Below are 22,080 nucleotides of genomic sequence, written 5' to 3' on the forward strand. Positions count from 1 at the left end.
AGACATTGGTCCTTAAATTTTGGCAGGTTTTGGGAAAAAATCCAGATCCACTGAAGCAGTTTGAGCTGTTAGACAGAATTCATGCTTCTAATTAGGATAATTCACTCTAATAAGCCTCCGAAGGCTTTCCAATTTTGGCAAACATCTTTTAATGAGGCTCAAGTTGGATCCGTATGTCTTATATATTACAATATTTTAAATAAACACTCCATGCAGAAATGTTCCTGATCTTCAGAAAAAATGAGTTAGGACAACAAGCTGGAAAACCGGTACTAATATAAAGAAAAAGGGCACGACTTGAGATGAAGGAGAAGTGTTGTCCTAAGGAAGATTCCTTTTCCATCCTGGCAAAGCACCATCCGTTTCAGCTGGATGTTCCTACTGGAATGGCAGGGAGCTGTGCTGCAATGATACAACTGTGGATTTTACTCTGGATGTATTAAGAATAATTGCTTACCCTGTGACCTATGCAGAAAATCTGTACAACTGCTCCCACACAGAAGGTTCCATCAGCTCAAGGAAAGCAAGGGAAAGCTGCAAATTTCAGAGCTGAAACGACAGCACTAATAATTCTTCTGGTATGAACACCTGAATCTTCCTACTTCCCCAGGAAGAGAGTATAAGCAGAGAACAGGGAAAACAGAAATACCAAAGCAGAGAGTGAAATATGAAAAAGGCTGAGATACTTCCTTGGAAGGTGAGGACCTAAATGCAAAATGGAGAGTCCATAGACAAAGAAAGTTAAGAGAGAGACAGCTAGTATTTCCCAAAGTTCTCCTGCTGAAATGATGTAAAAGTGAATATATTCAAATGTCTGAACAGCCCCTAGGGCTGGGATTTTCTTAACTCTGACTTCATTTCCCTTAAACAGAGATATAATCTCAGCAACTTCACACCAAAAGAAAACAGAGGTGGTAGAACCAACTTAGGTGCTCCTGTACCATGATGAAGACTCTGAAATATGGGATCCTTCTCTCAGGGTATACATAGGGCAATATCAAACTTCTGGAAGGTTGGACTAGGAATGGTAAGGGTAGACTTTCTCACTCTCATTAAACTGGAGAAAGTTTGCTCTTGGAAACATTAGGTTGTATTTAGGTTGTATTTATCCAGAGTAAATGAACCACTGAGTGCAAAATTCATACCTGACACACACTGACAGATCCATCTCATGGCCTCAATCCAGCAAACTTCAGTAAGTTCTGAATTTTTTTCAAATCCATTGACCTCCTCCACGTCCACTGAGCTCCATTTTACCACATAAGCATTGCCAAAGGAGTGTTCCAAAGCAGACAGCCCAATCAATGCACATTGCACTGGAGACTGAGGTGGGGCAGAGCTGCTGAGGCAGCTGTGCTGCTCCTGCCTCTTCCTTTACAGCAGACAGTCATTGATTTCCTCTCCTTTCTGGTGCCAGCAATGTTTGTTTTTCTTAGGTTAGTCATCTCAAAGAAAAGTCACCTTTCCCTGTCCTATCCCCCCCCTATCAAGTCAGAACAAAGGGAATCAGTGACAGTCCCAAAATTATCTTCCCAAGAAAGGCACAAAGCATAAAATGGATGTTTTATGCTGTTTTCTGGACACAAGACAGTCCCTCTGCACAGAGCCTAGAGGGATGCCAAGAGCTGTCTCCCTTTGCAAGGACTGAGGATTGAAAGGGATGAAGATTAACATGCTCTTACTGTCCCACATGTGACATAAGTATTCTGCAACATAACATGGAAAGGGACTTCTGTCCCAAGGGAACATATCCTTATGGCTCTCCTAAAAGCCTCACATATCCCACACATTAACTCCCATCTCCCTATTAACACAAAATCACTTTTATTCAACAATTGGTATCCCTGATCAACACAAACTCAGAACTGGCCAAGCTGACTCACAGAACTGATTTTCCTCATCCTCTGCTCATGTTGGCTGCTGGTGAAATGGAGCAAAGGCAGCACCCACCCTTCATCCAGACACCGCACCAGTCACTGAGACATTCCCTTCAGAGGAGAGTGAACTGTCCCCCACATGGCAGTGGTGCAGACATGGTCAGCAACCACCCAAACATTCCCTGAGAAACCCCAGCCTCAGCGTTTCCTTTCATTACACCATGCTGAGGTCAGCTCCCCAACATCCCACAGATGTTTAGTCAGCATCTGTTCAAAGCCCCCTGCACTCTCTCAGGTATGTCTTTGTTCTCGTCACCTGTGAGAGGATGAAAGAATCAAAAAGGGAGCACTGATCACTTTATATCTAATCACTTGCATCCCGTTCATTTATCCTTCCCACACTAGGCAGGTAAACTGGAGCTTTATCCTTTCCTTCACTCCTCTCCCTCAGTGTTTGAATCCTGCAGCACAGGAAAACAGAACAGCAGTAGCCTCTTCAGGTTTCACTGGTTTTTTGATTTTCTGACTCATTTTGTCACTCTTACACCCCTTGGCCATGCTTTGGGACTGAATTTTGACTTTGGCTGCAGCAATCACCAGAGCCTGGGTGGGCTGAGCATCAGAGCTCAGCCAGGGATAGAGATAGGCAAATATTATCTCTCTATTAATATGTTAATGACTCCTGATTGCTGTGAGCACTAAATGACTTCCTTCCCAGTCTGAGAGGTGGAACAGACACCTCCATTTGCCACACAATAATGCTGTCATCGGCCTGAAATTTGGGCTGCTTCTGAGAGGAGTTATTGCCCTGTGAAAATGAAGCACACTGCTGCTGCTATCTATTAATTATCACCAGTTGGTTTCTGGAAAAACACCATGCTATAAATACAGCTCAAAAGGTGGTTTGCTGAGGTTTCCCTTTAGAATCCATCCATTTAATCAAATCACAGCCAGAAGGATGAAGAAGAGCCTGTGGGGAGCTGATCATCCGAGACAGTGCCAAGATCTTCATCAGTTGCAGCAGTTTAAAGTTACAACTTTCCAATTTCAAGGAAGGCTTTAGGACACTGAGAAGTAGTGCTCCTTACTGGAATTCCTCTTCCCAAGAGGCTAATGCCTGCCTGGCACTCTTTTTTCATGCCACTGCTGGCTTTTAGCAGGTTTAATCCTGCTCCTGTGGAAACCAGGGCAAAACTCTGAAGGAATTCTAACGCTAAAGACAGAGATAAACCAAGAAGTAACAATAAACAACTAACGTGCTGAGCATTTTAAAAAAAAAAAGAGAGAGATTACTCACAGACTTATTCTGAGGTAAGAGATGAAGCTTGTTATAGGTTTGTAAGATTATTCACCACCTGCATCAGCTGAGCTAAGGAACACTGTTTATCCTTTATGGACTTAGTTAAAATAATTATATTGATTGATTTTTAAACCCTTTTTCTAATAAATGGACTAATTCCGTTACAATGCATTTCAGCTTTTATTATGATGATGCAAAATGCCCTCTTTTTGCCATTTGGAAAGAATTAAGACTAGGCAATGCATTTAATTACAGTAAAAACAAAAAAATATATTAGGAGAAAGAGCAGAACAAGCCACGTGGATACATGCAGCAGTTTTCTTGACAACTAGGGGGAATTCTCTTAAAATTGATAACTGATCACACACTGTCTGTGCTGCCTTTCAACAAAGTTAAGCACATTTTAGCACAAATGCTCTGGTCTGCAGTGACCTGCTGGGATACAAATCAAACCTTGGGCTGCTGGCTACCGGCCAGGTAAATTCAAACTATGTGACAAGGCCTCTTATACTTTTTATTGCTTCTTTTAAATCCCAGGTTTCTTTAAGAGAAAATCCTTTGCACATCTCCTAAGTACAGTTTGCCTTAGTATAAGAAATGTGCTGTGACAATAAGCTGGTTTAAATCAAGACAAATTCATTGATTTAATGGAGTGATGCTAATATATATTATTTGTCTCATGGTTTCTATTATTTGAGATGAAATGGGTCAGTGTGCCCTTGTTTTAGGTCTTTCATATTCTCATTTTTACAACAATGTAAGAGCCCAATGTTTCCCATCCTGGCATTATGTATTTTAACGTGGCATTCCTCCAGCATTTTCCATTTTGCCTGTGACAAGGCCATGACTGAACTAACCCCATGGCAGAGAGTGAAAGCATTACTGCTAAAATACACCCTGACTTCAGCACAGGCTGACATTCCGCATGGATGCTTGGAAGAAATCACTCTTGGCAGCTCCTGTAGTACTTGGTGCTGTTCCCACACCCCCATTCCTGGGCTGATGTAATTAGAGGGCATGCAACTGGCTTAAGCTCCTACAAGGGAGTGCAAATGCTTTATTTAAAGACCAGCCTTGGACTCTTAAAAAAAAAAAATTAATTACAAAAGCCTTTTACCTTGACTTTCACCTGGACTGACTGTGACTGTGTGAAACTGGAATTAGCATTTCTCACTGCAGCTCATTTGTTCTCTGTGTGTACCTACAGTCAGATATTTCCCTCATCTATAGGAGGAACGTCAAGGAGTCCAATTCCTATGATCCTGTTAGGGTCAGTCAGCTGCCACTTCCTCAGAAGTCTTTCCAAGGAATGAGAGGGCACAGACAAGGCAGGGGTAAAGCAGAAATATGACCCTCCAGGAGAAGATTTCTTTGCAAGAGCCAGGCTGCTCCAAAGATTCTGCAGAAATCTCTACTGAGAGCTGGAATGAGCTTGGAAGATGTCACAATTTCTAGGGCTGCTACTGGGACAGGAGGAATACAGGATGTCAGGAGTTTCATCCCACAAAACAGGAGCCAGAACTGCCTGACTCATCACAAAACAGGCTTTACCATAGAAATTATAAAACCATGAGTAAGTGAGGAGAACTTTTCTGGGAGTCTGCATTTCTTCCCATCCAGCCAGACAGCTGAGCTAGGACTTCCAGAGAAATATTGAAATTACCTTCACCACACACAGAGAAGACAATACTTCTCTGATTCTTACAGTAACATATGCAAGGGTGATTACTGGATCTTTTAACTCCAGGCCCTCAAACTCTGACCCGCTTCAGGTGGATTTTTAAGAAGTAGTAGCTTTTCATCTCATCCCAATCACAGCCTTATGCTGATTCCAATCCCTATTTATGCTTATAAACACCATCTCTTGAGGCAGCAGCCTGAAGATCTTTACGTGATAAAGTCGCCTTCCTTTGCAAAGTTTCTGTTTTTCACCAGTTCTGCAGATCCCTTGCTGCTACTTCTAGATTTGGTTTTGATTTTAAAAGAATATGGAAATGTACATGGAGTACAACTGCATTATTAAGGACTTCATGGCTTTTACAAAATCCCTCTGTTTCTGAATTAGCATTATGGAAACAAACACAAAAGAGTTTATAAAAAAAACCTCTTAATTTTGGTAATTATTGGCTTTTGATATCTCTTCTCCAAAAAACTCTTTGTTTCATTGGCCACCATTAAAATGTCTGCCCTTAAGGACTCTTCCTTAAGGTTGGACATGGGGTGAGGAGATGCTTCAAAACTCCTCATAAGATTGGAAAGAAATTCCTAAAATTAATTATATTACACTATATATCACCTTCCTTTCATTCTCACTGTCAAGTAACATATGTTGAAAACTCAGAATGAAGTAAAAGCATTCAAGGCCCATCCAGGTAAAGTGTTTTGTAAGATATGAATGAACAAAAACCAAATTGGCTGAGCAAGAATGAGATTTCCCAGGTGCCCAGAGTCAGCCTACCACTGATCCCACTGACTCCAACTACAGAAACACGAGGCTGAGGGGGAATGCTTTGGAAATCCTACCACAACATGCAAATTTTGTATGAGAAACATATAATGGACCTCCATCAAAACCAGGATGAAGGAATGCATTCTGCATTTCAAGGCCTGAAGGAAAGAGCTTTTATAGGTTGAAAAGAAAGGAACAGAAAGTAAATTTGGCTAGCTAAATTGGAGAGAGGGGTGGATTTTTGTTTGTTTGTAATTGGCATAATTTTTAAATGAAGGAATCTGGAGAATATTAACAGTTATGCCTAAATCTGTGCTGAAAATACTTTTTGTCATTTTAGAGCCAAAAATAGCCTCTTGCCAAAACCTGTAAAACGCTTTTGAAACAAGGAAAAGAACACAAAAAAAAGCACCTTCCAAATGGAATTCTCAAGTCTCATGGGCAGGCAATCATCAGCTCCAATTAGTCCCTGGCAGGGGAGTCTGAGCAAGAGTGATAGACTCAGTGCATCCAAAAATGTTTAGTCTAGACTAAACCACACTGGAATCCTCCGCAGACCAGACCTCAGCCCTCTGGATCCCTGACAGCCATCTCTACTGGCCACAAAGAACAACACAGCCTGGATCCTATTCCAGGCTTCCCTCCCACCTCTCCTTATCTAGCCCAAGTGCTGTTCCCTCTCCCAAACCCACAGGGGCTCAGGTAAAAAGCTGTTGACTGCTGCAAGTATCTGAAGGCTGGTTAATGAACATAGGTAATGCTCCCCTGTGCCCCCAGTCATCTGAACAGTGAGCATGTGAGCCAAACCCAAAATAATAAACCCAGAGAAACATGTTCATCTGCCTGACAGCAGCCAGAAGCCACTGTTGCCAAAGAGAAAAGAGTCTGGAGCTGCTCTTTCTAAAACGTTGTCAGCACAATTAAATCTGAAATATGCTCTGAAAACGTGGAATGTGGCCCATCTGTCCCAGCTCCTCGTGTGTATTTAATGATCAGGGAGCGGGCTGGAATAGGAACTCGGTGTTTCATCGCCCAGCCCAGCTTCCCTGCACAGAGGATGCAGCCACTAGTTAAGAATTCCCTCCTTTCCCAAACTCAATCCTAAATGGCATCTCCAACAGAAAAGGAAGTCACCAACTCCTTTGTCACCATCCCATCACCACAACCACCAGCCCATCATCACAAGTAAGACTGCAGTATTATTTTTCTTTCTTTATTCTATAAACTGGCCACTGGCATTAGCAGAGATAATCTGGTACTTCCCTGGAATCCCCAGAGCTGCACCCATTCCTCTAGCAAAGCAGAAAAGTGACAGACATTTAGATCAATCTGTAGACTGAGCCACAGGAACTGAGGGGGCTGAGACCTGACCTGCCTGCCCAGAGGGGAGCTGTTACATCCAGCTCTCATCCATAATTGTCCAGGACTCAGAATCCTATTTTTCCACCGAATTCCAACAAGAGCTCAGCCTGCTAAATAACGCCAGGCTGGTATTTTACACATCAGCAGGACCATGCACTTAACAAAACCGTCAGAACCTTCTTGTAAAAGGTGTAAGGAAGAATACACAAGGGTCACACAAATTTACAACAACTGTCACTCAAACTTGTGGCAAACAGGCTGGCACCTTTGATAGAGTAGGATTAGATCACGACTGAGGATTTGGGAATAAAAAAAAGGTAGTTAAAATAATGTTCACTGGATTCACATGATTCATTGCAGTTACACCACACCATGAATTTAATCTGTGATGATTTCACAAGATTACACGTGAAAGAAGTTAGATAATTATATAGATACTATATATAAATTGTATAGAAATATATAAACCCCCATAATATGTAGATAATAAATCAAACAAATAATATACATAAAATATTTATATTTGCTTTTATGCTGTATCTTTCCTATGCTTCGCCTCAAGACAATGTTTGCCCACTTAATGTGACCCTTATGAAAAGTTCAATACCTGTATGTGCATTCCAAGCTTTTCAAATCAAAAGACTTTGATGAGTGATAAATTTTGCTGGGAAAACAAGCCCTGACTCCCATTTCAGCACATCATGGACACATTTATTTCACTTACTGGATGCACTTACCTGCTTCCATTAAAAGGTGTCCCCAGGTGGACCAGGAATTGCAGTTAATCGAGGAGCCACCTCTAAACACAGTATCACTGAAGCCACCCATTACCATGCCTTGTGTAGCCAGAACAGATGTTTAATGGGATTCTCCTGGGATTTAAGAGTCCTTTCAGGAAAAAAAAAAAGCAGTACATCTTGAAGCAATCAGGCAAAGGATTGTAATTCTAATTTAAAGATAACCATTGGCAAATTAAGTCTATCAGTTAAACAAACTTTCCTAAGGAAACAATGCCTAGTTTTCTTGGGCTTTACAGGTTTATCCTCTTGCTTCAGGCCAGAACAGCTTCCATAGGCTGCTGCTCTCTCATTTTTGAGATAGACTGTGCTTTCTTTATTGTACTGCTGCTCTGCCCTGGCCTCTGCTCACACCTACCCCCCCCCCATGACCTGCAGAGAATATCTTGTACCTTACAGCTCTAGAAATAATGCAGTTTCAGAGGGACCTTTGGAGCCTGCTCCATAAACACTGAATTTAGCCTTATTCAGCATTATTCCTGTATGAACTTAAAAAGAGAGATAAAAGAGGTCTCACTGAATGGAAATTCTCCCAGCTCTCTCCAACAGAACCCACTCTGAGGATGTACACAAAGTTCAAATGAATTAAGACCAGAGTTCATGTTCTCCTGAAAAGCCAAACCAAAATGACAGAAAGCCCTTTGAAGCCCGAAGGAAAGTAGGAAACCAGAAAGGCTACTCCTTTTATGCTTCCAAGGCTGTCAAAACCAGGAGTTGTGAGAAATCTTGTTCACCAGCAAGTTCCAGTATGATTTCTCACTGAATAAATTTAATCCAGAGGCAGTTCCTAAATTATAGCTTGATAAAATATCTGTAACAAATATAAAAATAGCTTAAAATCTGCCATAAGCTTTAGAATTACATTTTCCATGGAGCAGCTGGAATGTCCGGGGCAACGTGGATACACTTTCTTGTGGAGTGTCTATAAAGTGGATTAAAGATTGGCCACATATCCTTCAGCCAAGTTTTAGGATTTGCTGGATCTCTGCAGTAATATCAGGAATGACACGTCATGTTGCCAAAATCCAGAGTAATACAGGAGAAGGGATGGGCCTTAGTAGTTTCTGTTTGAACCCCTGTAAATAACAGTTTCCTTTTCATGCAGAGGGAACTTTAGGAATGGAAAAGGAGAAAACAGAGGTTTTCTCTATAATCCTGACAAGAGCTGTGGTCCTGCTCAGGCTCAGACCTACCACATCCCCAGCCTACCTACATTCAGAAGTCACCAGGAACAACTTACTATCATATTCCAATAATACTTCCCAAAGTAGACAAAGAGCCTGACTTACTCCTCTCTTCATCCAGGACAGAAACATTTCTTGCAGTGAGGTTTGGTTAAAGGCCAGTTCTTATAGACTTGAAAAAAAAAAAACCAAAACCCAACAAAAAATGAGCCATTATCTGACTCCAACCACAGGAACATCTGAATGCTAAACATGGTAAAAAAAGGGCGTCTTAATAACAAAAACATCTGCTCTTTATTAAGTGAGATTTTGTGCCAGCAGTGCAGAAAATGAGTGAAACACTATGGCAGTGCTACCAGTTCCATGTGGATTATGGAGGTCCTCAATTCTCCAAGGAAACCCATGCTATAAGCTCTTTATTTTTGACTTGGAGCAACCTGGTCTAGTGGAAGGTGTCCCCACCCAGGGCAAGGCCTAGGAACAAGAGGGGCTTTAAGGTCCCTCCCAACCCAAATCAGTTTAGGATTCTATGACTTGAAGCAGCCTGGCTTTAAGCAAACCCAGCAGCACTTCCTTCTGAGCACCTACAACAGGTGAAACCTCACTGCTTCACTTTCCATGGCCTCTACCAGGTATAAATCCATCAGAGGGAACAGTGGATTGGAAGCTGTAGGAAGGAATGACCATTCCTGACCACATCGTATTTCCTTTCAACAGATTCTGGACAGATTTCCTTTTGAAAATGAAGATTCCAACTAAAAGGGATAAACAGCACTGGAAACACACCCTTGGCATCACTAACATCCCTGGGATCAACAGAGGAATGAGTTCAGTGAGATTATTCCAAGCCAAACTTTGGCTAGGGATGCTGAGCAGCTCCAGGAGAACATACAACAGGATCCAACAGGAATCTCTGCCATCAAGGCCTTGGGCTTCCCAAGGACAAGGACAAACCTGTCATTTAAGGTACCAAAACATAAAGCCCCTTCCTGTCTGCCATCCAACTGCCACACATATGGAAACCTGGGACATAGTCCTCCAAAATCCAGCACCACTCTCCAGACTGGGAATAAAGACTCCCAGACGCAGAAGCCTTAATAATTTTTAAAATATAAAAGTATAACTTCATTTCCTCTGTTCTGCTCAATTCTGTTCTGGGTATGTAGTGGAAAAGGTCAGAGAAAATGAGATTTCATTCAGGGAACTGATTCATTCTCACAGAGTGTTTTACAGAATGGGGCAGAAAAAGATGGAAATGGATATTCCCAGAGGACAGTGATGTAAGATTCTTGCACATGCTGATGAGTATCTCAAGAATCCAGTCCTTAGGAGGAAATATTTACTTTTTTCTGGCTAAACTGAAGTGGTTACTCTTTTGAGGACTACAAGATCCATCATTCAAAATGACATTGCTTTCATGCTGACTTTTTTTCTCCTTTTAAAGCAAAAAATGCAAAATAAATACTTAATATCTGTTGGACTTAATAACCTTATTATTTGCAGGATTCCCTGTGTTCACCAGCACGTTTCTGAATCTGTGTCTGCCACTCCATCCTAACCCTGGCATGCCTTGCCTCAGAGGTAGCCCACTGTGCTCACATACCTTTGCTGCAGTCCTGAAGACCATCTGATCACGTACTGAGGGGGCAAGAATTAAAAAAAACATGCTTTGTTTCCTAAGAAAAATTTATTTCACACAGGGGAACTTAGGATGTGGATTCCCTGTAGAAGGAGAATTTAATTTACAACAAGCCAGTTCAGATGAAATCAGGATGCTCTGTATTCCTTTAGGGAAAGAAGTGAGAAAAATGGTTAATCAAATTTAGAGTCAGAATTGAACTCTCGAAGTTCTGATATATGTTGTCAAAATTAGCAGAAATATCAGACCCTGTTAAATCCTCCATTCCTTAATTGACACAGGTATGACAAACTGCTCTTTTTCTTTGTTCCTGTGACTGTGAACTTCAGAAAGACTCAAGCAAACAAGGTGCTCAGAGAGTGGGGCGAGCTCTGCCAGGTGAGGGTTCCCAGGGATTCTCCAAGCAGCAGCACTGCCCAAAGCTCCCTGATTTGTCTGGATGCAGCTCTTCAAGCATTTCAGGGAATGGCTTCTGATCTCAAAGCAAGAGAAGAGTCAGATTTAAATTGGTTTGATTTGCTGTTTGGCTGCTGGCAGACAATAAAACCTAGCACACCTGCGGAAGCACTCACCTCCCTAAATCTGGGACCTTTCCAACTCACGGTGTTCATTCAGAGGATATGCTGGATGTTCCCATTCAAACCCCAAAAGATGGGCAGGTGTAATTGTAAAATGTTTAAGTTTCTGTATGGAGAGACTATGGGAGATTGGAAAAGTTCACAAATTAAACCAGTTTTTCCTCAGATTTGCCTCCACACTGCTACCCCTTTCCAGGAACTCCAGCGTGTTGTTATAGAAGGAGATGAAGGAAAAACCTGGATGAATTAAAAACCCAATCAACTAATAAAAAACCCCAACTTCAGCCAACCACCTAACACAATAAAAGAAGAGCCTTCCTTCTGCTTCTCCTGACAATTCCATAAGGAAGCAGCTGGCACATTGCATCCTGTTCTCAGAAGACTTCCACCTCCCAAATTGTGAGATCCAGGACCACTTTTACCTCTTTTAATGGAACAGCAAATCAGAAAAGATTATCACAATGTTGCCTTTCAGCCTCTTCTCCTAAACATGGAAAAAACCCTGGACATTTTCTGGGAATGTCAGTCACTGCTGAGAAAAAGTCATTTCCTCCCTGATAACCTGCACTCAAAGCCTGAAGTGATTAAAGTGATTACAGGTCTGCCTGGAAAATGGACATGTCTGTACTTTCTGGGAGAATTCTTTCCCTTTTAATTTGGTAGGAGGAGACTCAAATCCCATAAAAATTAACCAGTTTTGTATTTCTGAATATAGTTCCAGAAATTCTGGTATTTCTGAAAATAATCAAGTTCAATTTGTTTTATGGTTTAAAAAAAAAAAGTCTTAATTTATAGCTGTTAAATTCACGTACAAATAGAACTAAGAACAACAAAATTCCTCCATCCAAAACATGGGGGAAAAAAAGGGAAATTCTTAATTGAAAAAAGCCAATTATTTCAAACCAGATGAAGTGCTTTTAAACAACTTTGAGGTTTGTGGATTTTTTGTCTCTACAAGCCTCTAAGATGGGAGGTTTTCTGTAGTGTGACTCCCTGCAAGCCAGATTTAGCTGCAAGAAATCCATGGAGTTTAGTTGCTTATCTTAGATTGTCCAGACTTTAATGGCCTGGAAACACACAGAGCAGTTTTGCAAGATCAGATTTTTCAAAAATTCCAGTATTGGTTGTGTTTCAAGCTGGCTGGAAATCTCTCCAGCACAGATTCTTTTACACTGGTTTAATAGTTTGAGTTTCAGCTGAAATCTGGAATTTTAAAAGCATATTGCAGGCTTTTGAAATTTCTGCTTGAAAATCAGAAAGCACTTGGACTTGGGTGTGATCTGAGCGGTGACAAAAACATATAAAACTCAGCCATTTCCCAGTATATTTCCCTGTCACTTTGCTTCCAAGCAAAGCTTCAGGATTGAAGAATTTATCTTAATGCTGCAATGCCATTTCCCACCATAAATACTGGAAATGTGTCAGACCCCAAGACCTGTCAGCAGAGTGACAAACTTTTAAAGGTAGGTCTGAAAAAACCTGACAGTTCTCAACGTCAAACTTCTTTAAGTATCTTTAACAGGTTTTGTCCCATATACAGGACTCTACTGGGTCAGAAGAAATTATTTGGAAATTATACAGTTATGCACAAACAGAATGCCAGATCATGGTTTTTTTCGTGATCCATGAAAAAGAGGTCAAAATTAAAACAGAGTATTTTTTACTTAGACTCCTCAGAAACCCAGCAGCAACCAGAAGTGTCCAGCAACAAAGAATCCAAGTAGTTTATTTGCTGCAAAAATATGAATTAACAGGCTTTACTGAGCAGGCAAAACTGCATTTCAACACAAGAGCTAAAATTTTACTGTACCTTCGGAAAAAAGGGTTTCGGTTTCACAAGGTTACAGGCCAGCTCCTTTCATCTCTGACCCAGAAGGCACAACTCCACCACGGGGCAGCTTCCAGAAAAAACTGCAGATGCAAGAAATCAATCCTTCAGGATTCCAGGAAAACACATTTGATTCAGTAAACAGCACTGTTTGCAAGCCCCCTTTCCAATGATGAAGCTCTACTCCGAGGATACGCACAGGTTACATGTGTGTGTACCAGGAGATGTGTTGGAGAAACTTGCCAAATTGTGTTAGGAAATATGGCTGAGATCATTATTTAATTAAAACCCCATCTTTTAACCACCCTTGCAGCACAGAACGTCCAGGGTATAATGCACATCCTGTGCATCCCTCCACCTGCTTCTCATCTCTCAGGGACTCTGTGACAATAGAAAGAGTGAGCAGGAGCAAAGGCAGGGCTTGTTTCAGGCATCCCAGCAATCCCAGCAAAACCCAGGCCCTGGAGACACGTTCCTTTGGACAATTTCAGGACCACTATGATCTGTGTAAAGCACGAGAAGATGGACTGTGCAACAATCACAGAACCTGTCTGAAAAATCTGTTCCTGTGTACAGGAACACCAAAGTGCCAAAAAAGTAAACAAAAAGTTGCTAATTAAAGTCAGTAGTTGAGAATATTCGAAGTTAGTATTTCAGAACATCAGGTAATTTCTCCAGACTGTGTTCTACTGTCATCTGAAACTTCCTCTCAGCCGAGTTTTTAAATGTTTTGTTGTAGAGAGAAGTTCAGACTGCTTGGGATCACAGGACAGAAGGGTTCATGATCATATAAAGGAGCGTTAGTGAGATTTTAAGTCTTCCCTAAGTATTCCCTGAGGCTGGATTTTATTGTGTTTGAAACAATGCTACTCCATTAGCATCTCATCTGGCAATACAGACTGGAGCTGGGTGTCAAACAAAGGGCTAATGACTGAAAACACTTCGGACTCAGCGGACAGTCAGCCCATCCACAGAACCAGTCCCTCTCTAGCACAATTTTCCACAGGAACACAGGTAGTGCTTATTCAGGGCAGCGAGAGGGGCCTGATCCACACCTTCGGTGGTGCCTGGCAGCTGCTGGAAAGCACCCCAATATCACCTCTCGCCGCTGCTAATGGCCAGAGAACACAGCAGCAATGTAAACAAGCCATCCTTGAAAAGCTCCCCAAAACGCAGCAAAAAAAAAAAAAAAATATAATTCTTTTAATGCACAAACTGGTGCCAATCCACAAGAGTTCCCCTTTCAGCAGCTGCCAGGATAAATTTCCCCTTTGGGCAGACGGTCCGAAACCTGAGCCCGTCGTCCATGAGAATGTGCAGCTTGACTTGAGCACACAGGGAAAAAAAACCCGGGGAATTCTGCCCAAAGAAATTAATCATTCTCAGCACCTCTGCAGATCCAGTCTGTCCCTTCAGCCCTGACCTACATACTGCACACACAGCGCTTCAAAACAATCTGACATTTAAATCAAAACTGCCCAGCTTCCCGCTCCCTCCCTGCATTCCCACTGGACAATCGGTTGACTGCCTGCCCTTGGAATAACTTATTTTGTAGTGCCCCAGGACAGTCATGGTCTCCACTGGATTTTTTGCACCTTGGGATTATCCTGAACTGGAGATTAGAGTTGTCACCCAGTGTGGAGTTTGTTACACACCAACTGGGTTTCAAAGCATATGGGAAAGGTGGTGAGCAATGGACAGGGAACATTCAAACAGAATCACAGAGTCCCGGAATGGTTTGGAGTGGCACTGTAAGGATCACCTGGTTTCACGCCGGTGCCGTGGACAGGGAACCTTCCATCAGAATAGGTTACTCCAAGCTCCAAAGCAATGTTGTCATACCCACCTGCTTTCTTGGAGCTTCCTTGAGAAAAGGGGCTGCTCAGAGAAGAACTTCACTGTGCAGAACCTCTGCAAAATCAAACAAATTTTCCAGTTAAGGTAGAGCAAAGATGACTCAAGAAACTTTTTGTGATGAATAAGTCAAAGATAACAGGCACAGACCAAGGTGAATGAAGTGAACAGAAATGTGAGCTTTTATTGCAAAGAATGGCAAGCATCAGAATATGGTTGTTTTAATTTTCTTTTTAGTTGAGACAGTAAAACAACACATTTGCATTTCCCACTATTCCCACATGCATATAAAACAAACATCATCCCAGCATTAGTGGGAGAAAGGTCCACTCCTGGCAAATCACTTCTGCCTCCTTTCAAACAGTTAACTGCAAAATCCATAAGGCTGGGGCCCATAAAAATGGGATGGAGCAAACAGTAAAACAACATGGAAGTGTAAGTGTTCAATGAGGAACAACTCCAGCCAATGTGGCTGTGATTTCACACTTTTCCACTGTAAAAAAGAGGAGCCCGTCCCCATTTCATAACTCCAGGGGGAACGAGTTCCACATTTTCAGGATTGCCCGGAGCAGTGAGTCACCCCTCACCTGAGGCTCTCAACAGGCAAGGGAAGCTCCTGGACTAACTGATGTACTGAGAGGAAGGAGAGAATCCAAGAAATTGGAGTGTCTGTCCAATGCTCTGATCACTCAACCTCTCCCCCTCCACTTGGTAATAATTTTATTCTTACACTGCTGCTTTGGGATTTATGATGGAATAATGCCTACTCCTTTACCTTTAACTTGCAGAGATAATTGCTAATGGGTAAAATCTACTGTACCTAAGGAGACTGTTTCCTTTCCTGTCCCACACTCCTCTCCCACAAAAGGAAAGCATTAATTGAAGCCCCAGCAGTCAGAGCAAGAGCAACGTTTTCCAAAACTGTTCCATTCCCTTTGTTTCAGCCCTATTAAAACAACGTGTGGCACACTCCATGTGCAACCCTCAACAGTATTTACTGTTGCCTTCCCCCACATTCTGTCCCACGAGGAACAGCCCTGTGAGAGCCCACAGTTCCCCTGGTGTGGAGATGTGCTCACCCACACCTAGTTGCCTGCACATTCCCAAGTGCCCGGAGAACGTTCCGAAGGGATGCGCTGCTGTTCCTTGACAGTGGGATCCGCCGTGGAATCGCTGCAGTCACACAAACAGTGACCTTGCAGATAAAGCCTGGAAAGTGAACAACGTCCTGCGTGCAACATTTGCTATTAAATACCTGAGGATGAAAGTGGAACGAAAAGAAAATTCTATAAAAAGTTGTGATTTTAATAGTCTCACTTACTAAGTTCAGTTTTCTGGAGACTTGGCAGGCTTTCCTGGAACAGACTGGGATATCTGAAACCTCTTTTGTTCTCTTTTTCTTTTTTTTTTAGCGTAGCTATTTGCAACCGTCAATGAGTAGTGGCAAAATATGACATTTGGAATTAACCCTGAAATCCTGGAATTGTCCAGTGACCAAAAAAAAAGCAAAGCAGAATGCCTCAGTCTTCAAGCAGAGTATCCTTAATCCTATTTTAATAAGTGGGTTTCACTGTGTTAACATATTATTTTATATTATATCAACGTCTTGATGGCTGACACGCTCAAAGAGCACCAGGGAAAGGGTTTGTACTTCAGTATTTCACAAGAATTTTATATGGGCTGTGAACTCTTCTTGCAATCTACATCAAAACATTTGTGTGTTTTCATTCCAATGGAATCTGCATTAATATCTTTCCTTAATTACAAATTATCTGCTCGTCGCAGGGAGTCTCCAACTGCTTTAGAGGCTACAAACCCAGAGCATTTTGATTTTAATAAAAATAATAAAATTTGCACAGTGCCCCTGCTATTTTTTTTCCAGCCATCAGATGTCTGGACTAGTTGCACATTCCAACACTTTGGAAAGGAGATTCTGCCTCATGTAATAGCTAAAGGAATGTTCCAGTGTCATTGCTGGGGAGGATGCAGAGGGCTGAATGCATTTAAAAAACAACTTGAAAAACCTACTCTATTTTTTTATGAAGTCACCTAAAAATTTTGTGTTTCCTGGGTATGTTTTAATCTCCAGGCAACACAGTTCTGCTCTGCCTAGGACAGATCCCTGGGTATTTCAATCCACATTGTGCTGCTCAGGCAGCCAAATGGCAGGGAACAAAGTCCAAAACCAGCCTCAATCCACACGATTTTAAGTTTGCCCATCACCAAAACATGTAAATATAATGGGATACAAACTCTGCCCTCACTCACCTGACATTAGATATCCCTGCTCCATCTAGTAAACATATTTTTAAACAACTTTTTACTGAAACAGGCTTCTCATCGATAGCAAAATGTAGATGATCTGAATAAAATGTGCAAAAAAATAGGCTAAAATTCTGAAAATGTGCTGATTAAACTTCAAAATACCAGGATTTTTGTTGTATTTCAGTTTGTCACTTGGTGTTGCCTTTCAATGCTAAAATCAATGTAAATTGTCTGTTAAGTGCAGATAGATCAGCTCATTTTATCCTTAGTAGAAATGCACAACAGGACCATAGACTTTTTGAACAGACCTATGAGGAATGAAAGCAAGATGTTGTTCATGGGATTTAATAAAGCTCTGTAGAAATTATAAAACCTTGACAAATCAAACAATTGGTCAGATCATGCCAGGTTTGAACAGCATCCCACCAAACCTTCTGCTAAGGACCGCATTTCCTATGAAATTTGCCGCAGCAATGCCCACATGCAGGAAAGGTTATCGATTTCTCTGAATGCTAAAACCTTTCTCAAATGAGAATCCATAAGGGAATATGTTCTAAACTGAGGGGAAGCCGTTTTTTAGGGAGGGTAAGATTGTAAATTTACCGTACGACGTTTCAGAGCATCTTTGCAAATATCCTAAAGCTGTGAGGGGCTGAGGAAACACTCGGGAGGGGTAGACAACACTGTCCATATCTGATCTGCCAGCCCAGCTCCTGCTTCTCCAGGACCAACGGGAAGAATGCCAGAGAAAATCCGGACTGCGGGCAGCCTGCACGTTTGCCATCATTTTCATAAAAAAACCAATCCAAATAAAATACAAATCAAGGGATTTTGGGTAGAAATGTCTCCCAGGCACAGCAAAACCCCCAAAGACCTGGGGTATCAGGAAAGGAGATGCTGGTCCCACCTTCGCTGGGACCTTGCCCTGCGTAAAGAACATGAAGGTGCAAAGGCTAGAAATGTCATTCTGGGGCTTTATGGTAAATTATTAATTGGTTTGGTGAATAATGCTGAATTTCTAATGTAGCAGAAAACCAAAGTATTTGTATACATGTATACATAAACTCCATTTCTCCCTTAAGAGTATAATGTGTGATTGTAAAGCATTTTTGCAAGTCCTCACCAGCTCCCAGCTCTGTCCTACCTCCATCACTTATCCCAAGGGAAAGCACTGGGGTGAGTGCACAGGCCACAGACACACACAGGGAGGAGGAATCGGCTCTGCCCCAGCTTTCCTCCCATTCCAGCAGCCAGGATGAGGCTCCACACAATCTGGCAGAGTGTGGGGCTGGGCACTGTGCTTGGCTGCAGGGTGCCACCTGGGCTGGCTCAGTGTGCACTGGGCTAGGAAAATAGCAGTATCACATTTTCCAGCTTCATTCCAGCTGATCCCAAGAGCAGCAAAGTTTCCACATAAAGCAAATGGCACTTTTTCTTTGTATCCTGCCAGTCCTTGCAAATGGTACAGCTGAGAGCAGAGGTGTTTAAGTGATGAGAGTCATTCTGAGAAGAAAGGAACCATTTGCTATAGACCTTTTGATGTTTTACCTCAGGCTGGTGTCAGTCTCAAGATAAACAGATACGTAAATAACAAGTAAATATACAAATAAATATACAAGTAATTTGCATGAAAGAAGCTTCCCTTTTTTTCGTAGCTGAAGGCTGACAAAGAAATTACTGTTTATAAAATAAGAGGCGTTTTTCCTGTATACCTGAGAGAAATCAATAGGAAGAAATAAAGACCAGCCCCACAGTACCTAGTATTAACAGAATGTCTTATTCCTTCACTCTCTGAAGGTCATATTCCCAACAAACCCTGAACTTGCAGTTGACTGGTCTTGTGGACTTGACTGGAGTTGGGGAGGTTCAGGAAGCTTAGGGATTTTTATTTTAAACAGTGTTTAAACCAGCCATACATCCTATGGAAGGGGGGAGGAGGTGGTTGACCCAGGGTGAGATAACACTGGTTTTCATCACATTTAATTGCCAAAGAACATCTTGCACTTATCAAACAGAGAGGGGAGGGAGAGGTCACCCCTGCGCTCTCCCATCTGCTTTTCCAGAAGATTCCTACTTCCTCTCCCAAAGCACTGTGCAGTCCCACTTTCCTGCTGGGTTCCAGTCCCAACAACTGCACCAAAGAAGGGGTTGCTGAGGGTGGGCAGTACAAGGGGAAGTACCACCAGTCACATCATCCCTGCTGTGCCCATGAGGATGCCATCCCAGATATACAGTCAGGAACATACCAGGTGGGAGCTTTTGGGGCGAAACCTGCTACACAAATGCACGCTACCATGGCCAGCATTTCATTTCAAATGGAAAATATTTGTCTACCAAACAACTGAGGCACTGGGGAACGCTGGAATTAACTCAAAACATGAGATTCATGGAATGCTTGCCAATCCTAGTAGCAATCCGAGGGAGGGCCAGGTTTGGCATCTAAAAGGATTGTTTTTCACTCCGATAATAGCAGTGAAAATGAAAATTGGTCCATCAAGTCCAAACCTGGCAATGGATACCATGGCCCTGGGACTGAGACTTCTTCATGGTCTGTGAATGCAACACATGCTGGAAAAAGGCAAACAATTGACATTTGATCCCATCTCCAGATCTGACAGAGAAAATTAGAGGCCTCTCATGTGGATCTTGCTTGGAAAGACAGAAGGGAAGGCAGAGGATTGAAAAACTAGGCACAAATAGCACTGGGCCCTATTTTGAGTGAGAGACATCTCCACAGAGCAACAGCCCAAATTTACAGTGGATTTACAGTTCCTGTTGAACACTGGTTGCACCACAAAACATGGAAAGAGAAGAATACAATAAGGGCCTTGGGTCCTGATGGACATCCTGCTACAGGTTGAATCAGGTTCCCTGGGTTTACAAACTAAAGAAAATAAAAACCAGGGGTGAGAAATGGTATCTGTTTTCTATCGGAAAGCCAACCAACGCCTGTCACAGGAGTTTGTCAACTCTGCCAGGAACTGAAACTAGGGTCATTTGTAACTATTTATAAATCAGATACCTAAGGTTCATAGACACAAGTCTGAAGGGATTCCTGCATAGGGACAAGGAACTTTATGAGGACATCCCAAAAAGCTCTTGCCTGCAGGTGAGACATGATAACTGTTGATATGGACATTCTCATTCCATTACATCAGTTTAAAAAAAAAAAGGTGAATACTTTACCCCCAAGGCCCACGGACGCTGCAGCCACATCAATGGACTGCGTTGAATTTCCAGGTTGGAGGCAGCCAGGCTTCTCTCTTCCATCTTTGATCTCCTTCAGACAGCTGGGACCTGCCTGTGAAGTGCAATGACACGTAAGATATGGTTGTCACCGACACTTCTCTCTTTTCATCTTGGTGACCTAAGGCAAGACTGAAGTGGGTGCTGCCAATGCTACAAACAACGTTTTGATCCTGTTTTTTCTCTTACAAAGTCAGGGCAATGCTAGATTCCAAAGGCATGGGGCCTTGTCCAACCCTACATTCCCTGGGAGATAAGGAAGGCATTGACTTTGGCTGAGAGTATACAGATGGAACTGCCCAGATGCTTCAGCCAACTGAGCACAAACGAGACAGAACCGAGTTTTGTTTGTCCATTCACATTCCAGCACTGGAAAACTCCTATCCAGACAAACTGTCTAATAACCTGGAACAGACAACTGTGACCAGAGCATCATTTCAGCATTCAAAGAGGGATACAGTACAAATGATTTTCAATATGAGCTTAATGAAGATATGCGTTGGGTCACAGCTGCTGCTCGGACTAGACTGGAAGGAATCCAAAAACCGGGAGGAAGGGAAAGCATTAGTAAATTAAAAGGGGAGATCAAGAGCTGGCTTCTGTGAAGAAATCTCAGCTTTGAAATCCAAAATATTTAATCCCAACTACCAGTGACTCTTCCAGACCAATGGAAGAACACCTAGATAGTCTCTGTAGACCAACAAAGCCCCACCACAAGTTCTGTGTGTCCTTGAACTGAGCCAGCAAACAACAGGAGTGCTCGTGCTCCTGGTGACTGCTCATGTTATCCGCAAGATCAGAGACTTTTTGGAGTGAGGAAGAATATTGGTGACTGAAATTTGTACAGATGGAACATTGCCTGTCGTGTGGGGGAAAATTGGGGTCAATCTTATTAGACATAATAGGACTTTATTCATTATGGATGAAAAGATTTGGCTCTTACCATTATATGAGAGGATCGGTGCAGCTGTGGTTTAACCAAACTCACAAGAGGGTGAATGAAGCTACCAAGACAAACTAGACAGCAAATTTCCAAAAGCTGCTGGAATATTTAAGATTCTACCTCGTCTGGTTGATGCCTGTAAAACATAAATGCAATTTCCATTATGAGAAGCAATAACTATCAAACTGCTGCTGGCTTATATAAGAATTATTGGGGCTATCAATCCATATCATCAAGGGATAAGCTGCTCACCAGCTGGGATCAGGAAGAAATCCCCTCTGCTCCAAGCCCAGCATGGCTACAGTGTTGGATAATTAACAGGATATTGAGGAAAGGCAGATTAACACCTTGCTTTAAAGCATCCAGAAGTGGAATATTAGGCCAGATGGTCAATTATCTGTTCGACTAATGCAACTCTTCTACTCTTAAAAAAAATACACCATTGCTCAACAGAAATTCCCAATTATTCCTGGGTTTGGTGCCATTTGAATCAGTAACCGCTTGAACCACTGACATTTCAGTGGTTTTACTACAGTCTGTGGCTCCTGGGATGTCTCAAAGTCAGGATCTCTCCTGCCACCCTCACTAATCACCACTGCAAACCAGGGAACAGCCACCTCTGATTGCCACGGCGAAGCCATAAACAGATTCCTGAGTCCCCAGGATGCACAGCCTTGGTCCGAGGCCTTCTGAAATCCATCTGGATCACAGCACAGTGCTGCCATTCTGCTCCAAAGTGAGAGCCTGAACTGTCTAAC

The 22,080-nt window shown here is 42.3% G+C and overlaps 1 protein-coding gene across 1 annotated transcript in view; it reads right to left on the bottom strand.

The window, feature by feature from the left end:
* Nucleotides 1-22,080, bottom strand: part of ADAMTS3 (ADAM metallopeptidase with thrombospondin type 1 motif 3) — a 97,793-nt gene that overhangs the window by 72,206 nt on the left and 3,507 nt on the right. Inside the window, exons 2-7 of the mRNA XM_032685527.1 lie at nt 21,323-21,458; nt 20,320-20,434; nt 15,948-16,123; nt 14,861-14,925; nt 12,997-13,097; nt 7,726-7,876 (exon numbers count right to left, since the gene is read on the bottom strand). The gene's annotated coding sequence lies outside the window, so the exon portion shown is untranslated. The remainder of the gene's footprint in view (nt 1-7,725; nt 7,877-12,996; nt 13,098-14,860; nt 14,926-15,947; nt 16,124-20,319; nt 20,435-21,322; nt 21,459-22,080) is intronic.

This window comes from Chiroxiphia lanceolata, chromosome 4 (genome assembly GCF_009829145.1).
Source record: "Chiroxiphia lanceolata isolate bChiLan1 chromosome 4, bChiLan1.pri, whole genome shotgun sequence".
Lineage (NCBI taxonomy): Eukaryota > Metazoa > Chordata > Aves > Passeriformes > Pipridae > Chiroxiphia > Chiroxiphia lanceolata.